The sequence below is a fragment of the Callithrix jacchus genome, chromosome 11 (assembly GCF_049354715.1).
Source record: "Callithrix jacchus isolate 240 chromosome 11, calJac240_pri, whole genome shotgun sequence".
NCBI lineage: Eukaryota > Metazoa > Chordata > Mammalia > Primates > Cebidae > Callithrix > Callithrix jacchus.
In genome coordinates, this window is record NC_133512.1 from 74,837,169 (window position 1) to 74,860,789 (window position 23,621).

General features: G+C 37.5%; 1 protein-coding gene across 3 annotated transcripts in view; it reads left to right on the forward strand.

Annotated features, from left to right (window-relative positions):
• Window positions 1–23,621, forward strand: part of LHFPL3 (LHFPL tetraspan subfamily member 3) — a 628,028-nt gene that overhangs the window by 181,170 nt on the left and 423,237 nt on the right. The window lies entirely within an intron of this gene.

Here is a 23,621-nt window from a genome sequence, read left to right on the forward strand (position 1 = left end):
CAGAATGAACAATACTATCCCATTTTGGTAAAAAGAACACACACATGTACACATACATGAATGTGTATATGTGTGTGTCTGTAAAAAATGACAGGATAAAATTAGCTTTCTCTGGCTTGTGGAATTAAAAGTACTTTTCATATTTTTATTTCTGCTTACATTTATTTTTCTAGATTTTTTATAATGAATGTTTATTTTATGAGAAAGAAAAGATTTTTATTTGCTCAAGACAACTGTTTCCCAAATGTTGTTGAGTATTCTATTTCATAGTTAGATCATTACCATGTTAAAGAGTTTTTTATTTTAATTTTAATATTTTTCTTCTGAGACAGGGTCTCAATCTATCACCCAAGGCTGGAGTGCAGTGGCATGATCTCAGCTCACTGCTGCCTCCACCTCCAGGGCTCAAGTGATCCTCCCACTTCAGCCTCCTGAGTAGCTGAAACCACAGGTGCACACCACAACACTCAGCTAATTTTTGTATTTTTGGTAGAGATGGGGTTTTGCCAGATTGCCCAGGCTGGTCTCAAACTCCAGGTCTCAAGGACTCTGCTCACCTCAGTCTCCCAAAGTGTTGGGATTATAGGCGTGAGCCACCACATGCAGCAGAATTTTTTCTTAAGTCCATCCAACATTTATTTAGCATTTATGCAAGCTCATCTCTTTTCATTTGGCTCTTGCTTTATAGATCTTCTTTTGTTTTTATTTGGTTGATAATGCAAAATAACTGCTCAGCACACTTATGCGATCCCTTCTGTACTAGAGAAGATAGTAATCAAGTCACCTGTTACTCATTTTTCTCTCCAGGCCAGACTCCATTTCTTTCATCTTTCTTCATGAATCAATTTTCTGATCCTTTCGTCTTTGTTGTTCACCTCTGAAAACTGTCTACTTCTTCATGTAGAATTTAAAATGTAGTGACCAAACTGAAGACAATCATAGAAAAATATGACTTAGGCAAACTACAATGGAAGGAGTTGTCCTTAACCCTTAGCTATTGAAGAGCATGATACACTTCTTTTTTTTTTTATTGGATTTTAGGTTTTGGGGTACATGAGCAGAGCATGCAAGACAGTTGCATAGGTACACACATGGCAGTGTGCTTTGCTTTCCTTCTCCCCTTCACCCACATTTGGCATTTCTCCCCAGGCTATCCCTCCCCACCTCCCCCTCCCACTGGCCCTCCCCTTTTCCCCCCAATAGACCCCAGTGTTTAGTACTCCCCTTTCTGTGTCCATGTGTTCTCATTTTTCATCACCCGCCTATGAGTGAGAATATGCGGTGTTTCATTTTCTGTTCTTGTGTCAGTTTGCTGAGGATGATGTTCTCCAGATTCATCCATGTCCCTACAAACGACACAAACTCATCATTTCTGATTGCTGCATAATATTCCATGGTGTATATGTGCCACATTTTTCCAATCCAGTCTATCATCAGCTTCTGCACGGCAAAAGAAACAGTCACTAGAGTGAATCAGCAACCAACAGAATGGGAAAAAATTTTTGCAGTTTACCCATCTGACAAAGGGCTGATATCCAGAATTTACAAAGAACTCAAACAGATTTACAGGAAAAAAACAAACAAGCCCATTCAAAAGTGGGCAAAGGATATGAACAGACACTTTACGAAAGAAGACATATATGAGGCCAACAATCATATGAAAAAATGCTCATCGTCACTGGTCATCAGAGAGATACAAATCAAAACCACATTGAGATACCATCTCACGCCAGTTAGAATGGCGATCATTAAAAAATCTGGAGACAACAGATGCTGGAGAGGATGTGGAGAAAAAGGAACACTTTTACACTGTTGGTGGGAGTGTAAATTAGTTCAACCATTGTGGAAGACAGTGTGGCGATTCCTCAAGGCCTTAGAAATAGAAATTCCATTTGACCCAGCAATCCCATTACTGGGTATATATCCAAAAGACTATAAATCGTTCTACTATAAGGACACATGTACACGAATGTTCATTGCAGCACTGTTTACAATAGTAAAGACCTGGAATCAACCCAAATGATACACTTTTTATTATTTAAGTTGTTGTCAATTGCCTATTTACCTCATGTTTATAAACAGGATTTCCCAAGGTTTTCTTTTTTTTGCTACATTTTCTTTATTTTGCTACATTTTCGTCTCACGTTTTACTCAAATTTTTAATGTCTGCTGTTAGATTTTTGTCCTAAATCTGGGATCACTTATGTGTTTCCCCTATGGCATTAAATTACATCCTTTGGATAGGAAAATGTCTCAAAAATATTGATGTCATTTTGAATTCAGTCAGTGATCTTAAAAGCAATAGTAATCCTCCTGATTGAGAATTCTCTGCAGATCTGATGAATACATTCCTGATTCTGGGTTATGAATATTGAATACAAATATAGGGGCCTCAGGGCTGATTCCAATACATCCTACATCATCTTCTCCTCCAGGTTACATGTTTAATTCAACTATCTACCCATATTACAATAGGACAATAATCACCTTATTTCTACCTTACTGATAAGACAAAGTTTGTAATACCATTAAAACCAGAATTGAAGAAAACTTACTAAGGTCACTATCTCTTGGTTTTCATTGTGTTGTAATATTATAAAAAGAAATATAATTTGTTCAGCATGCTTTGTTCTTTATAGACTTATTGTGGAGGCTTTTTATTGGCTGATGATCAGCAGTGGAACAGTTGGCCTCATGAAATTTTTTTAGCCTTCAAGGATTGCAAAGTCATATTGCCATACCATATGTATACATATATATGTACACATATATACTATTCTATATACATACATATACTGTGTATACACATATACTGCTGTGTGTACACATATATGTATATACATTCTATGTATACATAGGAGTTAGCATATCAAAGCAGAACTCTTCAACATTTACAGTTTTGTCAGAGTAGCACTGGCTTCCAAAATCAATATTCAGATAAATAAGCATTAAAGGAAATGCATATTACTTCTTTGTCCTATGGGACATATATCATACAACCAGTGGAATTTTTGTCCTCTAACTCCCTGATTATATTCAATCATGAACAGGGAAAACATTTTACCTGGGCTGCATTTATTTTTAAAGCCATCACATTCAAATGAGATATGGAAATGAAAAGCTTTCACATTGCTGATGCTGAAGAGCAAATTAGAAGCAAATGATGATAATTATAAAGTTCAACATTGTGTTCTCCTGTATATGCCAAAAGGTAATGAGAAGGAAGAGGATGAAAAGTTGAATCTGGTAAAGATGAATAATGGTGAGCTGCCAATGAGTTCCAGATGAAAGAGGCATAATAATGCACTGGATTTCATGAAGAAAATTGTCTGAGCATGGATGACTGAGTTGTTTTGTTTGATAGGAAGAAAAATTCAAACTCTTTGGGAATATTACAATCATTTAATTATTATATATAAAAAATATATATCGAAAAGAGATAAGCACAAAGTGATGAATGAATGATTATAGTAGAAGAATCCAATTGAGTATTCAAATAGGAATAAATGCAATTAATAGAAGTAGCCACTGTTACAATTACCAACGCATGTTATTGTAATATATCTAATCTCTTTCAAGTAGATTAATGAGAAGTCTTTAAAAGTTACTCTTCTCCATTTTCCAAGGTCATAGGTATAGATCAGAAGTTATACACAGAAAGGACATCTTGTATATATCTTTCCCTCCACAGAGAGTAAGCATAAAATGGACTTCATTACACATAATATGTAGACATTTCTTTGAAAATGAATGTAATGAACTCACTGGTGTAGCATGAAAACTGATTTTATAAGGAAATTCCTCCCCCCACCCCACCCCCACTGCAATACCTTAGAGTATACTAAGCACATTCCAACCCATTTGTTATTCCATCACTGAACTACTACTCTTTCTTCAGGACTCAGCTTAGATGCACCTTCTCTGAGAAGCCTTGCCTGAGCCCTCAAGGCTCCCAAGTGATCATGTTCTCTACCACTCATCCCAGGATATGTTCCCTTATTTGTCTCTTCCACTAAATTGTAGTCAAGTCCTGAGGCTGTGTTATACCCACCTTTGTATACCCAGCACCTACTGTGGTGCCTGGCACTAATTAGTGTTCATTAGGTACATATAATTTCACTTGAGCCTCAGTACAACCCTAAGAGGTCTAGATTGGGATTAAACTCCCTATTTAGTAATGAAGAAAATGAGGCTCTTGGATCATCTGTGATTTGCACAAGGTCATAGAGACAGTGAAACAGCTGTGATTCAAACATTTGGTCATGGAACCCGAGGAAGACAAAATTTTAACAGGAGTATCCAAGCAATTCCAAATGCATCAGACATTTGGATTTCACTTAAAAAAAAAAAAGAGTATGGTGTTTCCCTCCCTGTGTCCATGTTTTCTCATTGTTCAAGAACCATTTATGAGTGAGAACGTGCGGTGTTTGTTTATCTGTTCTTGTGTCAGTTTGCTGAGAATTATGGTTTCCAGCTTCATCCATGTCCCTCCAAAGGACATGAACTCATCTTTTTTATGGCTGCATAGTATTCCACGGTATATATGCAGGGCCTGTTGGAGGGTGGGAGAGCCAGGGGAGGGATAACAGGGGGTGGGGGGTTTAGGGAGAGATAATATTAGGAGAAATACCTAATGTAAATGACTGGGGGATGGATGTGGTAAACCACCATGGCTTGTGTGTACCTATGTAACAATGCTGCACCATCTATCTGCACATATATCCCCAGAACTTGAAGTATAATTTTAAAAAGAGAAAAGAGTATGGGACTAACTAGTGATCTTTGAAAGCAGTCTCAGCAAAAAAACTGAGGAATAAAGGTACAAATCCAGGAGATTTAGAAAAAATAAATTGTGATTAAAGGGATATAATATAAATAGCTGACTAATTCCAGAAGTATTTCCACTGGAGACCACAGAACTGTGGACAGTCTCTAAGATAGCATATTAAGAAAACTAATTTTTAGATGGGAGCGCTGACATCTCCGTTTATACATTGCATTAAATGAAAATAAAAGATATCAAACTTTGTGTGAAGCAGCTAACAGTACTGAAAGGGAAGATTATAATATTAAATACATTAGGAAAATTTATGCATACATTAGAAAAAATGAAAAGTCTCAAATCAGTAATCTAAGCTTACATCTCCAGAACCTAGAAAAAGCAGAGAAAATAAACCTAAAGCAAGCAGAAGGAAATAAAGAATAAAGGTAAGAGCAGAACTCAATGAAATTTAAAATAGAAGAAAAAAAGAGAAAACCAAAGAGCTATGTTTTTTTAAAGCTCAATAAAATTGACAAATCTCTAGAAAGATGACAAAAATAGAGATGAGACACAAATCAATATCAACAATGAAATAGATAGATCACCACAAGCCCTGCAGACATTGAAAGATTTAGTGTATACAGTGAGCAAATCTGTATGATAAATTTGACATTAGACAAAATGAATCAATTTCTGAACAAACACAAATGACCACAACTCAAGTCATATGAAATAGATAATTTTAATGTCCTGTAACTATATAGGAACCTAAATTCATAATTTAAAAACTCTCCTGTATAAGAAATTGTCAGGCCTAGATAGTTTCACCAGAGATTTCTACCAAAAAATAGAAGAGGAGGGAATGCTTCTCAATGTAGTTTATAAAACTAATATCATCCTGATACCAAAACCAAAGACAGTATAAAAAAGAAAGGAAGAAAGGGGAAAAAAGGAAAGAAAGAAAGACACAAACTACAGACCAACATTTCTCATGAATATAGACTCAAAAGTCCTAAACAAAATATTAGCAAATAGAATTGAACAATATGTATAAAGAATTGCATACCAATACCTTGTGGGATTTATCCCAAGGATGCAAAGCTAGTTTAATATTTAAAACTTAACCAGTATAATCCACCATATTCACAGGCTAAAGAAGAAAAATCACGATTTTATCAATAGCTGTAGAAAAAGCATTTGATAAAAGTCAACACCCATTTATTGTATAAAAAATATCAGAAAAAAGATAGAGTAAAACTTTCTCAACATAATAAAAAGCAGCTGTAAAAATCTTACACCTAGTATTATACATAATGATGAAAAATTAAATGCTTTGCCTGTAAAATCAAGAGCAAGACAAGTATGTCTACTCTCACCACTCTTATTTAGCATAGACCCAGGAGCTCTAACTGGTACAATAAGGCAAAATAAAATAAAGGCACACAGATCCAAAAGAAAAACTTACTTTCCCTATTTTCAGAGGGCATAACTATCTATGTAGAAAGTCCCAAGAAATCTACAAAAATACTCCTAGAAGTAATGTAAGGTCTACATGTTCACATGATACAATATAAACATATAAAAAGCAATTGTAATCAACATGGGATATCAAAGTGAAAATGCAATACTATTTATAATAACTAAATAGAAGAAAAATATGAGATACTTTGATGTAAATCTGACACATGTACAGGACTTGTATGCTGAAAACAAAACAATGCCAATGAGTGAAATCTCAAAACGGAATACATGAAGATGCATACCATCTTCCTGGGTTAAAAGACTCATTATAGGGGAGTTATCATTCTTTCCCCAATTGATTACAGGTTTAGCATAATTCCTGTCAAAATCTCAGGAAAACTTTCTATAGATACCGAAAATGTTATTCTAAAATTTATACTGAAAGGCAAAGAAACCGGAGTCGCTAAAACAACTTTGAAAAAGAAGAACAGAATGGGTGGAATCCATAGATTCAATCTCAAGAAATATTTTCTAGCTACACTAATCAAGACTGTGGTATTGGTGGAGGGATAGACACACAGATCAATGAAACAAAATAGAGAAACCCAAATAGATAAGGTTGCAAAAGCATTTTAATGGATGGGCTTTTCAACCAATGGTAGTGGAGTAACTGGACATTCCTAGGCATAAAAATGAATCTTGCCCTAGGTCTCAACTTTATACAAAAATTTACTCAAAAAGGATTTCATGTTAAATATAAAACTGTAAAACCTTTATAATAAAATAATAGTGAAAATTCTTTGTGATCTAGGGCTAGGCAAAGTGCTCATAGACCTGACATCAAAAAAACAGTGCATAAAATGAAACACTGACAAGTTGAATTTCATCAAAGTGTTAAACTCCTGCTCTGTGAAAAACCCTGTTGAGAGATTTAAAGTATAAGCTACCAGGTGGGAGAATGTATTTGAAAAAGGAACAGAAAACCAAATACCACATGTTCTCACTTATAAGTTGGAGCTAAATGATGAGAACACATGGACACATAGAGGAGAACAATAAACTCGGGGTCCTATTAGAGGACGGAGGGTGGTAGGAGGGAGAGGATCAGGAAAAATAACTATTGAGTGCTAGGCTTAGTATCTGAGTGATGAAATAATCTGTACAACAAGCCCCCTTGACACAAGTTTATCTTTGTAACAAACCTGCACTTATACTCCTGAACTTCAAATAAAGTTAAAAAAAGAAAGAAAAAGGACTAGTATCTAGAATATATAAAGAACCCTCAAAATCCAACAGTAAAAATACAAACAAACCAATTAGAAATTGGACAAAAGACATTTCATTGAAGAGGATAAATGGCAGATAAGTACATGAGAAAATGTTCAATGTTGTAAGCTGTTAGTGATATGCAAACTTAAACCACAGTGACACAACAAATTCTGGGAAGCACGTGGAGAAACTTAATCACTCATACGTTGGTGGTGGGAATGTAAAATGGTACAGCCACTCTGGAAAACAGTTTGGCCATTTCCTAAAAAACTAAAATATGCGATTAGTATAGGATCCAACACTTGTACTCCTGGACATTTTTCCCAGAGAAATGAAGACTTATGTTCACCCCAAAACCTCTATATAAGTATTCATGGATGTTTCATTCATAATAAACAATAATTGGAAACAACCCAAATGTTTTTCAGTGGGCAAATGGTTAAAGCAAACTGAGGTACAGCCATACCATGGAATACTGCTCAGTAGTTTAAAGGAACAAATCATCGATACTTGCAGCAACCTGGATGAAACTACACATAAAAGACTACATGTTGGTCTTTTATGTTCAGTGTACACTGCTTGGGTGATGGGTGCACCAAAATCTCAGAAATCATCACTAAAGAACTTATTCATGTAACCAGACACATCTTGTTCCCCTAAAACCTATTGAAATAAATTTTTTTTAATTTCCCATTTAGAAACACTCAGTGTTAAATAAATTGAGGTTCTAAGTATGCCTTTTGAAAAACCAGAGTGATTCATTATAATAATAATTTCTCTTCTCTTTGCTTCACTTCACTTATTTTCTTTTTGAGACAGAGTCTTGCTCTGTCGCCCAGGCTGGAGTGCAGTGGCACAATCTTGGCTCATTGCAACCTCCACCTCCCAGGTTCAGGTGATTCTCATGCCTCAGCCACCTGAGTAGCTGGGATTACAGGCACACTCCACCACACTTGGTTAATTTTTGTATTTTTAGTAGAGACAGATTTCACCATGTTGGCTAGACTGGCCTCAAACTCCTGGCCTTAAGTGATCCACCCTCCTCAGCCTCCCAAAGTGCTGGGATTATAGGCATGAGCCACTGCATCTGGCCCTAACTGTGATTTCTTTATGGAGTATTTTAAACAAGGGTAGGTATTTCAGGACTCTGTAATCATTTGTCAGATATTTTCTCTATGGCTACCATGTGTCAGACATCTCCAGGCATTGGCAATTCACACGAAAAACTCATGTGCTGCCTTCAGACTGCTTCTCATCTAGCAGGCTCTGTCTGTTGCTGTGATGAAAGTGGGACATAGGCTGGGTGCAGTGGCTCACACCTGTAATCTCAGCACTTTGGGAGGCTGAGGCAGGCGGATCACTTGAGCTTAAGCGATCAGAGCAGTCTGACCAACATGGTGAAACCCCATCTCTACTAAGAATACAAAAATTAGCCAGGCGTGGTGACTCAAGCTTGTCATTCCAGCTATTCAGGAGGCTGAGACAGGAGAATCACTTGAACCTGGAAGGCGGAGGTTGCAGTGACCTGAGATGGTGTCACTGCACTCCAGCAGGAGCATCTGAATGAGGATATATTCTCAAAAGAAAGAAAGAAAGTAGGACACAGAAAAGGCAGCTACCCAACTGACCTGAGTATCACAGAAGCCTTACCAGTGAGATAATGATTGAGTTCTATCTTGGAGGATGAGCAGTTATTCTCTTTTAAATTGGTGATGAGGCAGCTCTTTTCTCTGTCCATCCAGCTCATGGCCCTTCCCTAAGCTTCCTTTAGAAACACTAGGAATAATTTGATGTCTATGGATATAGTTCTCTTTCAGTGACTGATGGAAGACACAAAACTTGCTTCATCTAACTTGGTTCTCACAAGGTGATAAAAATAAAATATGTATTAAAATAAAAACCATATAAAGGCTATGTGCCAAGCTGACCTTCATCCAATTTTAATTTGGTTTCTTACTCAGAAAACTTTACTTTTCTATGTTTATTACAATTAAAAGAAGATTGAAATACCCAGATTACTTGAAAGTAGACCAGCAGTTCTCAGCTGGTGGGTAGGATGGTAGGGAAGGGGTGAGAACAAGTGGAGTGTAACTTCAGCAGCCCATCTGACCTATCTGTGCAGAAAAGCTCCTAAAGAAAATGTGTGATACATGTTCTAGTGCTGGGAAAACGGTTGATAACTCCCAGCATGGAAGGTGACTTATTGTGGAATATGTGAATTTGTACATTTTTAAATTAACTACAGTCAGTCAGTGATAAAATAAAAGGCGGGGGAAGGAGGAGATTGAAAATGAGAAGAGAGAACATGAGGGAGAAACAGGAACAGGGAATTTTACTTTTTATTCGGAACTCTCTCTGTTGCTCCTGTGGTTTTAATTCCAATCCAGCTGTGTATAAAGAAGTTATAACACAGAGGAGATCCCCATTACATGGTCAGTCCTAACACATGAAGCAGAGGCAATAATTAAAGATGGAGAGTGACAAATTCAAATACAATTTCTCTCTGTCCTCCTAGTATTCACCCTCCTCCTATCTTCCTAGAACAGCAGTTCTTAATTTTGGCTGTATATCAGGGGAGCTTTAAAAAAAAAATCTGGATCCCATCCTCAAGAATTCTGATTAAAGTGGTCTTGGGTATCTCCTAGGCAACTGCATTTTTAAAGGTCTTCAAGTGATTGCAAAGTACAGCCAAGGTTGAGAACCACTGGTTAGCCAGAGGTCCACAGCTTGTTTGAATCTCATTTGTGAGTAAATTTATGTTTGTTTCAAACTGAAACTGATAAGACAAGGTCAAGGTGTGTGTGGATCATGTCACTGTGCCTGTAGTGATGAGGTTGTTGAGTACATAATAATGGTTTTAAGGTAGAGGGTATATTAATAAATGAAATGAATTAGCATTTTTGGTTGTTAGCTCTCTTAAGATTTCCTGGCCTTCCTGGCCTTCTTTCAGTTCCTGGATCATTATTCCATGTTTTCTTCAGCCATAGAGCTTTTTGGCATATGCCATTCTCCTATACATATCAAGAATCTCACTCTCTATCTCTCTCCCCCTCTTCCCCACCACATAGTCCCCATTCTTCTCTCCCTATTCTGCCTAATTAATCTTCCACTTCATCTGATCTCATTCAGTCTTCACTTTTTCAAAGAAGTGAGCCTCTTAGACTACCATGAACTTCTCCTTCCTAGGACTTATCACAGTTACAATGTTATCATTATTCTGTTAGTGTCTGTCTCTCCCACTGGACTCTAAACTCCAGGAGGGAAGAAATCTCATCTGTTCTTGCTCACGGTTTTAGCCCCGGTCACCAGCCCACTGCCTGACACATTGTAGGTGTTCAATAAATGATTTGTTGCCTGATTGAACCAACTAGTCTCTCTATTTAGAAACATGGCGGGGATGGGGGTTAGCAGAGCTAGAAGATATGAAAAGCAGTTGGCTGGAAATAGTTCTGCTGAAAACTAGTTAGTCTGACCTTGGCAGGTTACAAGTCCCAGGGAGCTGGAACTCAGTATGAACTAGGGATGGTTCTCAAACTTGGTTGCAAATTAGAGCTACTTGGGAAACTGAAAATACCAATGTCTGAGACAACCCAGATGTCCACATTTAACTGGTTTGAGGTGGGATTCATATATCAGGCATTTTTAAATGCTCCAGGGTGATTGAATATGCAAAGTTGAGAACCAGGGGACCAAGCTCAATGATATCTAAAATCTGCAATTATACAATTGTAGGAGCTTATGAAGCAACCCACCTTCTTTTGAAGCTACCCTTCTTTTCTGTTAGAATAATCTGAACTCAGTGGAAGCCCAGCCCATGATTACTTGGTAACAAACACGAAGTCAAAGGTATTTGCAACCCACCACATTAATTTTGTCCTACTTCTTTCACTTGCTACAGTAGCATTGTTTGCCTGCCACCTCTACACAGATGTGGCCTGCTGGCATCCTATGAAGTGAAATTGTGAGATGGTGCTATGTGAGATATGGTAACTTGGGAATTAATTGTCAAAGTAAAAACAGAGCAAATAAAAATTTGCTCTTTTGATTTTTAACTTTCTCATTTTCAAAATAGCAATTTAAAAACACATCTTTCCATCCAAATGCCCAGGGGGATTAATCTGCATTAAAGATTAATTCCCTGAGATGTTTCACTCTTTAACAGTCTCCTGATTCTGTGTTTAATATTCTGCACTAAAAATAAAGTCTGGTGCCAAATTTCATTTGTTGTCACTTTTTAGCTATAATTGACTCTAAGATCTAAAAGAGCTCATCAGATTTCATGACTTCTATCCACAACAGAGCAGTACCCCTGTTCAAAGAACTAATATCACAAAATGCAAATAAGGAGGGAACATGTTACACATGTGGGAAGCAGCTCTAGCAGTGAAAAGCCAGCGTTACCTCCTCCAGCTCCTCCAAGTTGTATTATTTTTTGCTGTTATTCACTGAGGTTGTGACATAAACCTCAGTTGATTAATAGAATAACTGGAATTATAAAGGAATTGTGCTTTGAAGTAGCATGTTCTATTCCAACTAGAAAAGTTTATTGGCATAAGTAACAAAAGCAATACAAAAAGGAGGAAATTTTTACAACCCTTTGCAGCCGTTGAGATTAACTACACTTTCAGAGTTGGACCTGTATGCAGGGTGTGTGTAAGACTTGCATGTGGAAAATACTGAGGCAATTTAAGTTTTTAGGTTGCAAGACCATTGCTTAAGGATGAAGAGTTCTTCTAGGAAGTTCCAAACTTTCCCACATTTTCCTGTCTTCTGTGCCTTCCAAACTGTTACAATCTCTGCCTCTTACCCACTTTCAAGTCGCTTCCACATATTTCGGTATCTTTACATTAGCACCCCTTTCTACTGGTACCAGTTTACTGTTATTGGTCTGTTCTCATGCTGCTAATAAAAACATAGCCAAGACTGGGTAATTTATAAAGAAAAGAGGTTTAATTGACTCACAGCTCAGCATTTTCTGAGGCTGAAGAGGCCTCAGGAAATTCACAATCATGGCAGAAGGGAAAATAAATACATCCTTCGAATGTGGCATCAAGGAGAAGTACAGAAGCAGGAGAGTGGGGGGAAGCACCCTATAAAATCTTCAGATCTCATTAGAACTCACTATCCTGAGAATAGCATGGGGAAAACATGATTCAATTACCTCCCACTGGATTCCTTGCACAACACGTGGGGATTATGGGAAGTACAATTGAAGATGAGATTTGGATGGGGACACAGCCAAACCATATCAATACATTTCTGTTTTTCAAGGTCTTCTAAGGGAGAGAGCTAATCATTTAAAATTAATTTTAATAATGATTAGCATTAAATGTAATTAATTTCACCTGCCAAAATAAATTAAGTAATTTAATTAATTGGTTGATTTAATTAATTAATTGAAATCAACATCACTAGGGATGATCATTAGGGAAACGTAAATCAAAACCACAGGGAGATACCCTCTCACTACAGTCAGAATGGCTATGATTAAAAAGTCAAAAAATAACAGATGCTGGCGAGGTTGCAGAGAAAAAAGAATGTTTATACACCATTGGTCAGAGTGTAAATTAGTACAACCTTTATGGAATACAGTGTGATGATTCCACAAAGACCTAAAACCAGAACATTAGACCCAGTAATCCCATTACTGAATATATACCCAAAGGAATAGAAATCATTCTGTCATAAAGACACCTGCATGTGTATGTTCATTGCAGTGCTATTCACAATAGCAAAGACATGGAATCAACCTAAATGCCCATCAATAGTAGATTGGATAAGTAAAATTTACATATACACCATACACCATGGAATACTATGTAATCATAAAAAAAGAATGAGATCATGTACTTTGTGGGAATATGGATGGAGCTGGAGGTCATTATCATTAGCAGGATAATGCAGGAATGAAAAATTAAATACCACATTTTCTAACTTATAAGTGGGAGTTAAATGATGAAAACACATTGACACATAAAGAGGAACAACACACACTGGGGCCTATCAGAGATGGAGAGTGGGAAGAGGAAGAAGATCAGGAAAAATAACTAATGGGTACTAGGCTTAATACCAGGGTGATGAAATAATCTGTACAACAAACCCCCATGACACACATTTACCTATATAACAAACATACACATGTACCCTAAACTTCAAAGTTAAATTTTAAAAAGATGTTATATTAAAAGTAATTAATAAATTTACTTGCTGAAACATGAAAATTATTTTTATTCAGTGATATATTATTAATATATTATCTTCTTAATTATATTCATATATTATTTAATACAAGTGTTAAATCAATCATTCTGTGATTTTTAACATATGACTCAAATTATTAAAATAATTGATTGGCTTTTTTTTTTTTTGAGATGAAGTTTTGCTCTTGTTGCCAAGGTTGGAGTGCAATGGCATGATCTTGGCTGACTGCACCCTCTACCTCCCAGGTTCAAGCGATTCTCCCACCTCAGCCTTCCTGATAGCTAGTATTACAGGCACCTGCCACCATGCCAAGCTAATTTTTGTATTTTTAATAGAGATGATGTTTCACCATGTTGGCCAGGCTGGTCTTGAACTCCTGACCTCAGGTGACCTACCTGCCTTGGCCTCCCAAAGTGCTGGGATTACAGACATGAGCAACTATGCCCAGCCAATTGGCATTATTATAACACAGTTTCATATACTTATTTTTGTAAGCAACACTCTTAATATATGTCTATAAATATTAAAAACAGAAATCAAATTGATGCTGATCCTAATGTCATTCTAAGAATGAGTCATATTAGTCTAGGTTTACATGAATTAAAAAAACAATAAGAATAATAACAAATCACTAACTGCCGTGTTTCCAGTAACATTTTACTTTGATAATTCATCAAAATTTGTCATCTACACTGTTTTGGTCACTTGTATACTACTAAAAATAAGTTTACATTACTTCTAATAATTAGAATTCAGATGAAAAATTTTAAACGTTTTGCAGCCATATTATTAACAGGACATTTTTTAAATTTCCAATTTATCTAATTTTTGGTTTGCTTTAAAGAAATATGATAGGATAATCAATTAAAAGTTTTGCAGGGTAAAAATATATTTTGTTTGAATAAAGCAGAAGTAGAAGAAGAAAAGGAATGGTATAAAACCTTTAAGAAGTGGTTGGGCCTTGTTTTTTAAATAAATGATAATGGATATCCAGTATCTATGGTATTTAAATTCTATTGGACACATTATAAGTGTGATGCCACTTTGGGAGGCTGAGATGGGCAGATCACCTGAGGTCAGTAGTTCGAGACTAGCCCAGCCCATATGACGAAACCCCATCTCTACTATAAATACAAAAATTAGCCTGGCGTAGTGGCAGGTGCCTGTAGTCTCACCTAATCAGGAGACTAAGACAGGAAAATTACTTGAACCTGGGAGGCGAAGGTTGCAGTGAGCTGAGATTGCACCACTGCACTCCATCCTGGGTGACAGAAATAAATACATACATACATATATAATTTTTTATTTATTTAATAAAAAATAATAAATAAGTTTATTTATTTAATAAAAATAAATAACTGTGATGCAAGAGTTTTATTTTAGAATATTTACATGCTTCCTTTGTAACTGTTTAAGTGTATAACAAGAATTTTGAATGTTAACATGAAAAATGTGAAAGGGGTATATATTTTTTCAAAAAGCTTTTTGTGGAGATACATGAGGAAAATATACACATTTTTGCTTGTCTTAGAGCTTTCTCTTCTCTTCCAGCAAAACTCTGCATCTCCTATTCCCTCAGGATGGTCACTGTCCCCTTTCAGTCTGACATACTAAAGCTCATTTGGGTGTGGGTGACTGTGAATCACTTACTCTTCCCAAAAGGCATCTGTGCTATACAAGGGTTTATTGGAAATAATAACATAACCTGAAAAATGGTGTTAGAGTGGGAATTTTCAGCTAGGACTGGGACCTTTGAGGGATGCGGGAAGGTTCCAGAACTCATGCTGAGTGTATTGAGATTCACTAGGCCTGCTCTGGCTATAGGTGCTGTGAGGAGAGCCTAGAAAGAGGGAAAGCATTGGGAGCTTTTGGATCAAATAGAATTTTGGTCAAATTCATGATTAAGGCAATTAAACTTTTTAGGTATATGTTCTTTTTATTGTTTAAATAATGATATTCCTGACAGTGCCAGCTCCATCATTTTGATAAATGTACATCCACACCCAAAATAAGATGGAAACTAGTTTAGAGGAGGAGAAGGAGGGAAACCAGCACCTTTAAAAAGAAGCTGATCATTTGTGTTTGGTGGTTTGTTTGCTTGTTTTATGTTGTATTTACTTCTCCAGCTGATCTCTGTGTGAAGGAAACATTGTTTATTCTTTTTAGATTATGAAAAATCTGCTGAACAGGTCAAGGTCATGGCTTCGATGACTGTTTCGACTATTAACACTATGCTACCTGGGAGTCATAGACTGTAACTGATGCAGGGAAATAAGCCAGCTGTGTACAGATGCATCTATGTGTTTCTGGGGAAGCAACTTTAGTTGCCATACTGGGGGATGGTCAGGAGCATCATGTTTATAAATGAAGATTTATGAAAGAGAAATGTGGTTGTCCTTGGTGCTAGTGGAATTTATCCTGCCTATTCCTCAGGACTTCTGTGTTGTCAGGGTCTTGGTAAATGGTATCAACACACTGAGGAAAGAAAATTAGTGAGTGCTAGTACATGGCAAGTATAAGGAGTTTTCTGTGGCAGAAGATATGGTTCCCAGCTTCAAGAAGCCTAAAATCTAGCTGAGTAGACAGGATTTTTTCTTAAAGAAATGAAAGACAATACAGAAGGGTCTTTATTGCCATTTGTCCTATGCTCCAGGTCATGTAAAGAGGATTTTATTTGGCGCTATGCCCACAGGGGAAGGCTCACAGCATGGTGCAGGATTTGATTGGGGCCTTGAAACAAGGGTAAGACTTTGAAAAAAGAAGGAAAGAGAGGTCAGCAGGACCTTCCAAGCAACAGGGACATGCATAGAGTGTTCAGGAAATAAGAGGTAGACCAGGCTGCTTAGAGCAGTGAGTTTGTGGAAATAAAACGGTCATGTGCTGTCTCTCTCTCCCTCTCTCTCTCTCTCTCTCTCTATATATATATATATATATATATATGTGTGTGTGTGTGTGTGTGTGTGTGCATGCGCGCACGTGCGCACACATGCATGTTATATATATACAATGCATATGTACATATATACATGTATGCATATTAGATATACATATATGCATATTATATATACATATATACATATGCATATTTTCTAGTTGTTTACTCAAAACTTTATATAAAGTATACTTCTCAAATTAGTCTGGGTTAATAGGAATTTTCTGAGTAATAATAATCTCCACCATCGCAGAACCCTTACCATGCATCAGGTACTGTAATAGAGCCTTTAAATAAATACATTATTTCTGACTCTTTAATGATCTCATGTGACAAATTTGTCTCTGCAGTATATGAAACACACATACAACGGAGAATCTAAAAATAGTGCTTTCAAACCCCTTTGAGAATGCAATAAGTCATTATCTAGGATAAGGGAGAAAAAGTTATAATAAAAGTTAGTTTTCCCTTTACATCTATATCCTATGTGTTAGCTCTGCCAAACATATTAAGTAACATACAATTTGCCTCATGACTCATTAACCAAAGCTGATCAGGAGACACCTAGGTGTCGTCTGTTATTCCTTCCATCTTTCTGTCCTTCTAGTCTACAGGCCAGGCATCTTTTCTATCTTCTCCATAAAAATTCTTGAATGTTTAATATGCATACAGTCACTTAGGTATAGAAATATATGATGCAGTCACACTAGCCATGTTGGGGTACCCTCCAAAATGGAAATAGATGATCACTCTTCAGTGAATAACTGCAACAGAAACAGCAACATCAATGAAAGTCCAAGGAAATTCAGGTTTTTGTTACCTTCATTTAGTTTAGTAATAGGGTAACATGCCTCGAATCCTTCAACCTAGTGATGATCCTCAGGAGGGTTTAAAATACTCAGATTCATTGTGTTCATCCCAGACTTACTAAAGAAGAGTCTCTCAGATTCATCTTAGGAATCAATCATTTAAAAATTTTCTTCAGATAGTTCTGATGCAGTCATTCAATCTATAAACAGGTGTTTGGGACCCATTTGTAATCAATTAATATAACAATCTTGACAAATTTGAAAGGATTGTTTTTCTTTTTTGCCCTACCCTCCAGCAGTATTATAGTTCTGTTAACTAACAATTATTGACATGTTTTTATGGAATTTAGTCAGTATCTAGCAGAGAGGTAGATGATAGGAATAGGGACAGAAGTTGGACAAGGCAAGAAGGACAGTAGACCAAGACACAGTATTGATGGCAAGAAAAGGAAAAGGCAGACATCCAAAACACAAAAGCTTGGAGCTGAAGCATGGCCCACACCTCCAGAAAGAGTCAAGTTCGCAGGAAGACTGCCAAAGAAGACTGGGCAGAGGACTCCAAAGTTAAAGAGATCTTGACCTCAAGAAGCTGCAGCTTAAAGCCTGAAATTCATAGGAAGCCACTTTGCTTTCTATTTTGTGGGGGTCAGCAAGTAGCCCTTCTGGTACTAATGTCAATGAAACCATCTGCTTATTGATCTATGCCTTCTACTCAGTTTGGACTGTCTAAAGGGCAAACTCTCTATCTATCTCTTCCTGTATCCTCAGGCCTAGCCCAGTGCTTCCCAAGTGTTTGTTGAACTGAGGTATAGATTGAACCAAGGACTCCTGATAGACCGACTCACAGTATTGCTCAAGTCGTAAAATCTTATCCACAAAAAAGAAGTTTGATTTAATTTTGAAGTACTAATTACAATGCTGCTTTGAATAAAGACCAGGAAAAATGGAAATGCTTTAAGGCTGAATTGTATTTGACCCACAGTCCCTCAGATTTCCTCCAAAATTTACTGGTTCTACATCTCCCCTATTAATCTCATACTATTTTTTCTTTTCTATTCTCACAAATTGGCTAATAAACAGAACCAAAACTTTTTTCATTTTTTTTTCTGCTTTAGCTTCTGCAGTGCTTCAAACCACTGACAAATTATATACACCTAGTATTTCTGTTGTAATGTTGGCTTCCCAGAGATGGGAAATGTGCTGTGACCATATGCATCGTCGTGGAAATATGAGAAGGTGGTGCTGATTTAACAGCTCCTTTAGCTTGTGTTGGAGTAACAGTTCTCCTTAAAGTAATAGTGGGTGTGTTTGTTTCCCACTCAAGAGTTGAGCTCCTCAATGTGTATCACACATCTTAAATCTCAATATGCTGTTCACTGTTTTAGCTCCAAAAACCACCAATTCAAATCATCAGGAGAAAAACAATTCCTCCCCTTCTTAAACTACTCATGTCACCGTGTCTACATGTACTTATTCAACTCATAATGCAACATAATGGCATCAGGCATTGTAAGCCTGAAGAATTCAGTATAAACATAAGTGATGAAATATTCAAGGACTCTCCTGAATTTATGTTCATACTTTTGGTTGCAAGTGACAGAAACCCAAGTCAATTAATTTAAGCAAAAGGAGAGTGTGTTGGTTCATGTAGCAGAAAAGGCTGCTTAGGTAATTCACAAGATTGAAAGAAGAGCTCAAGGAATTAGGCCCCGGGGACTAGTCTAGATTTCTGGGTTTGTTTTTTGTTTTTTTTTTTTTTAAAGACAGAGTCTCACTCTGTTGCCCAGGCTAGAGTGGCGTGATCTCGGCTCACTGCAATCTCTGCCTCCTGGGTTCAAGCGATTCTCCTGCCTCAGTCTCCCCCAAGTAGCTGGGGTTGCAGGCACGCCCCACCATACCTGGTTATTTTTGTATTTTTAGTAGAGACAGGGTTTCACCATGTTGGTCAGGCTGGTCTCAAACTCCTGACCTTATAATCCACCCACCTTGGCCTCCCAAAGTGCTGGGATTGCAGGCTTGAGCCACGACACCTGGCCCTTTATCTTCTTTTAACTCTGCTTATCTCTCCTTGGCTTTATCCTGTAGGCAGGCATTCTCTCCCGACTGAATGGAGAAGAGCACTGCTGGGAGAGCCAGGTTCCCTCCTTCTCTATTTGGCAGCCCCAGTAGAGAGAAAGCATCTTTCTCCCAGAGTCCATGTATCAATTCAAGAAAAGGTTTGGATTGATGCCACATAAGCCCCATTCTCATTCCTTTGATCTGAGTTTCTCATCCCTTATTGTAAACAAAAATTCCCTCAAGTGTTTTTGCAAGTTCAGATGTGTGAGAACTACCACCAGAAATTCTAAGTCAATAGTTAGGAAAACCATGGATTAGGGAAAAGTTTTGGCTCTCCAAAAGAAAGAAACACTAGCCAAACAAAGAAACAAACAAACAACAACAACAAAAAACAACAAAATATACTCACACAAGAACCTCATCTAGGACTTGTGATTCCATGAAGATGCCCACAAGTGTCTAGTAGCACAGCAGTGATGCTGTGAAAATATAGAGACTGGCAGAAAAGATGGAGCATTTTTCATGAAAATATCACAGCAATCCAAGCTCTGTAGTTACAAATGGCAAATTCATTAGCTGCTTACATGCCTTATGCCTTGTCTATGTAAGTAAATAATGACCAGTGCCAACTTAAAGATGAATTTTTAAAAGGCTGCAGCAGTCTCCATTGCTGTGACATACCCTTAATGACATTAGTTAAGCATTTCTTCAAAATACTGATGAACAATCATATTGACTTAGTAAATGTTATCCAGACTTTTTTTGATGTTACAGTTAAGATTTTTTGGTGCACTAGCAGCAGACACTAGGAAGCAATCTTGAGATTGCTTGAGATTCTAGAAATGAGTTTGGTTCTGTGGATCTAGTGTTAATCACATGAAATTCTTATCAACAGGGAGAGATGAACTCATTCAGTTGTATAGGGTATCTATTAAATGAAAGGCATTATTCCAGGAATGAGGAAGATACTGCCCATAGGAGCATACACTCTAGTGGGAAGACAGACAATAAATAAGCATGTACCTATCTAAGAAAATATCAAATAGTGGTAAGTGCAGTAAGGGAAATAAAGCTGGGTAAGAGGAATAACAGCAGGTGCTATTTAAACAAAGGCTTGGGGAAGACTGTTCCAAGATGAACCTAGAACAAAGTGAGAGCCATTCATTTATTTCTTAACCATTCTAAGGTCTGGAGGAGAAGTACAAAGGCAAAGGCCTTGAGGTGAAACCACGCTTGGTGTGTTCACCCAGTGTGGCTGCAGCAGTAGCTGGTAGTGATGAGGTTGGAGAAGTGGGCAGGGTGCGGATATTATACTGCCTTGTAGGCCATGTCATGGAACTGGGGCTGTATTCTAGATGTGGTGAGGAATAATCCACTGGTGAATCTGGCAGGTGGGGATGGTGAAAGCCGGTTGTAAAGTTCTATAACATCTCCCAGGTTTCTTTGTGCAGCAGAGACAGTGTGGCCAAAGTAGAAGCTGAATAATTAAGGAGGAGTTCATGAAAGCTTGTTCTCAAGTGGTAGCAGTGGAGGTGGTGAGGTGCGGACAGATTTAGGATAAAATTTGAAGGGCAATATGCTCTGTTGGAGACAAGGGGGACAGAGTTTCTGCAAAAAGAGGGGAGGAACTGTGTTAAGAATCCCTGGAAATAAGAAGTGAAGACTGACAAAATGTCCTGAAATTGGGCAACAGGTCAGTTCTTATGTTTAAATGGAAAGAAGATTATCAGTACTGATCTGTGAGAAAGGAATAAGTGGAGTACTGAGGAGGAAGCTGGACAGCAGAGGAATGAAAAAGGGTGAAGAAGCCCAGGCTACAGACCCAAGAAGGACCCTTTCAAAGTCCTGGTCTCACAGTGGCCATGGCAGTCCACTTTGCCTTCAGGTATATGTCTGAATGAATACAGAGGGAAATTCACTTCTTTTAAAAAACTTTTTAAGGAATATCCATTTACTACTGCCTCCCCACCCAATAGAGGATAGGACTCAAAAAATTGTAAGAAGGGCAGAAACTATACTTTTAATATTCAAAAAATGAGAACATATTTATTTCCATGTAAGTTACAAATCAAAGTTTATGCCTGGTTCTCTTTTGGGACATTGATGTCTGTCTTTCTCCATCTCTTGGAAATGGCTGTTACAAATTAATTAAACTCTCAAGAGAGTATGAGATTCATGTGGAAGGTGAATAATTAATTTAATACCTTCTTAGACCCTGTGATACATTTTCCATAAAGGAAATAGAAATAAGTTGTTTTTACATCAGAAATTCTGTTGGTTTGATCATTTCAAAGGGATTGGTGTTTTCCTTTTGGGTATAGCAGCCACCAGATACTTTAGCAACATATTTCAAGGCAATTGAGTTGCTCTGATTGGAAGAAATACACACAAAAATAAGAGAACTTTGCAGTTATGTCAATAGAATCATTTTATTTCTCCCCAAAGTATAAGCAATGTTGTAATATGGAGATTGAAGTTAAATTTGATGAGAAGTATATATAGACTTCAATAAAAGAACCTTTCCTTCTCTTTTCTCATCCTTTTCTTTTACCCCAGGTAGATAAGCAATTAAAAACCACCTACTATATGCTCAGAACTATGTGATGCATACAGAATGATGATCCCTGACATCAGCAAGGGAAGAACTAGTTGAATGAACAAGACAACCACATAAGAATCAGTACTAAACAATCTAAGGTATTACAACATATAATTAGGCCTAAATCATGTTCAATAGAATATGCTTAAGCATGTTCCAATAACATGGAATGATTTACTGTTCCGAGAAAACTCCAAGCATTTTTCAGGACTGTGGAATGCCAATTAAGACTTTCATAGTAATTAAAAGAGTCATAATTATGGGGATTCTATGCCTCCAAACCATACCTTTTTATTTTCTAGAGAATTAAGTTTAAACACCTTAACTTGGCATCAAAGATGTACAGCTAAAGACTTTTTTTCAGAGTAAGGGATTGGTTCAAACTGGCTTGAACAGAAAAGGAAGTTCTTTAGGTTGTATAATCAAACAGACTGGGACTGGGTCACTTTTATTCATGGCTTGCTCTAGAAACTTAATTTCTTCTAGGTTGCAGTGAAGCCTTTTCCTGCATTGCCTCCAGTTTTAGGCGCTGCATCATAGCTCTTGACAGCTTCAAGATCATAGGACCAGGAGGAGAAGGGCAGGTGTTTCCTTCCCGAGAGGCTCAGGAGGTGCTTTATTACCTCTTTTGATTCTGATTAGATCAAATGCCCATCTCTGAACCAATGACTGTGGTCAGAAGAATGTGATGCTCTGATTGGCCAGACCTTAGGAACAGGGCTTTCCTTAGATATTCTTTTGCTGTCCTCTGGAAAACAAAACAGCAGATAACTTAAACACCAGATTTCCCACTGATAGGCCCTGAATCCTCAGTTTCACCTCTTGCTACTTCTTGTTCTGCCACCAGCATTCCCATCACACGGAATTATTTCCAGTTCCCTAAGAAACCCATTCTCTTTTGAAGATTATGAGTGCATGACCGTGCAGTTCCCACTGCCTGTTATTCCATTTCCTCTCTTCAGAAAAACTCAGTCTCATTATTTAAGACACAGCTCCTGCCTGATCTGAGCTGATGAAGGGTCCTGTGAGAAGCGTGATGAAAATGTGTGTCAAATACTGGCCATAACACCCTCTTCAGTGAAAGAAGTAGTCGGGTGGTTCCTATCTCCTATGTTAAAATAACCATCCCTCTTTCTCTACAAAAGACAGAAAAATCATGTTGATTGATCCCACAGTTGGATAGACAAACTAATTGAAGAGGTGTCAGGAGCAGGCGGGGCCTGAGAGTAGCAGGGTGATTCAGAAGAGGGATGGGCAGTGCCTGTGTAGAGCCATTCCAGAAAATGCTGAATCAGCACAGAGGATGGAGGCACTAGGGGTAAGTCCAAAGTCAGAAAGTCCAGGCTGGGATGAATCAACAAGGACAAATCTGAGGCTAAGATGCAGGTAAATGGGTCAGGTTCTGAAGGGAGTTTGGATATGGAAAGAGGGGCAAGGATATGTAGGTACCAAGGCTCAGACAGAATTGCTCCATGAGAGAGGCTATGTTGTATTTTTATCCTGCTACCCAATATAGTCCTTGGTACAACT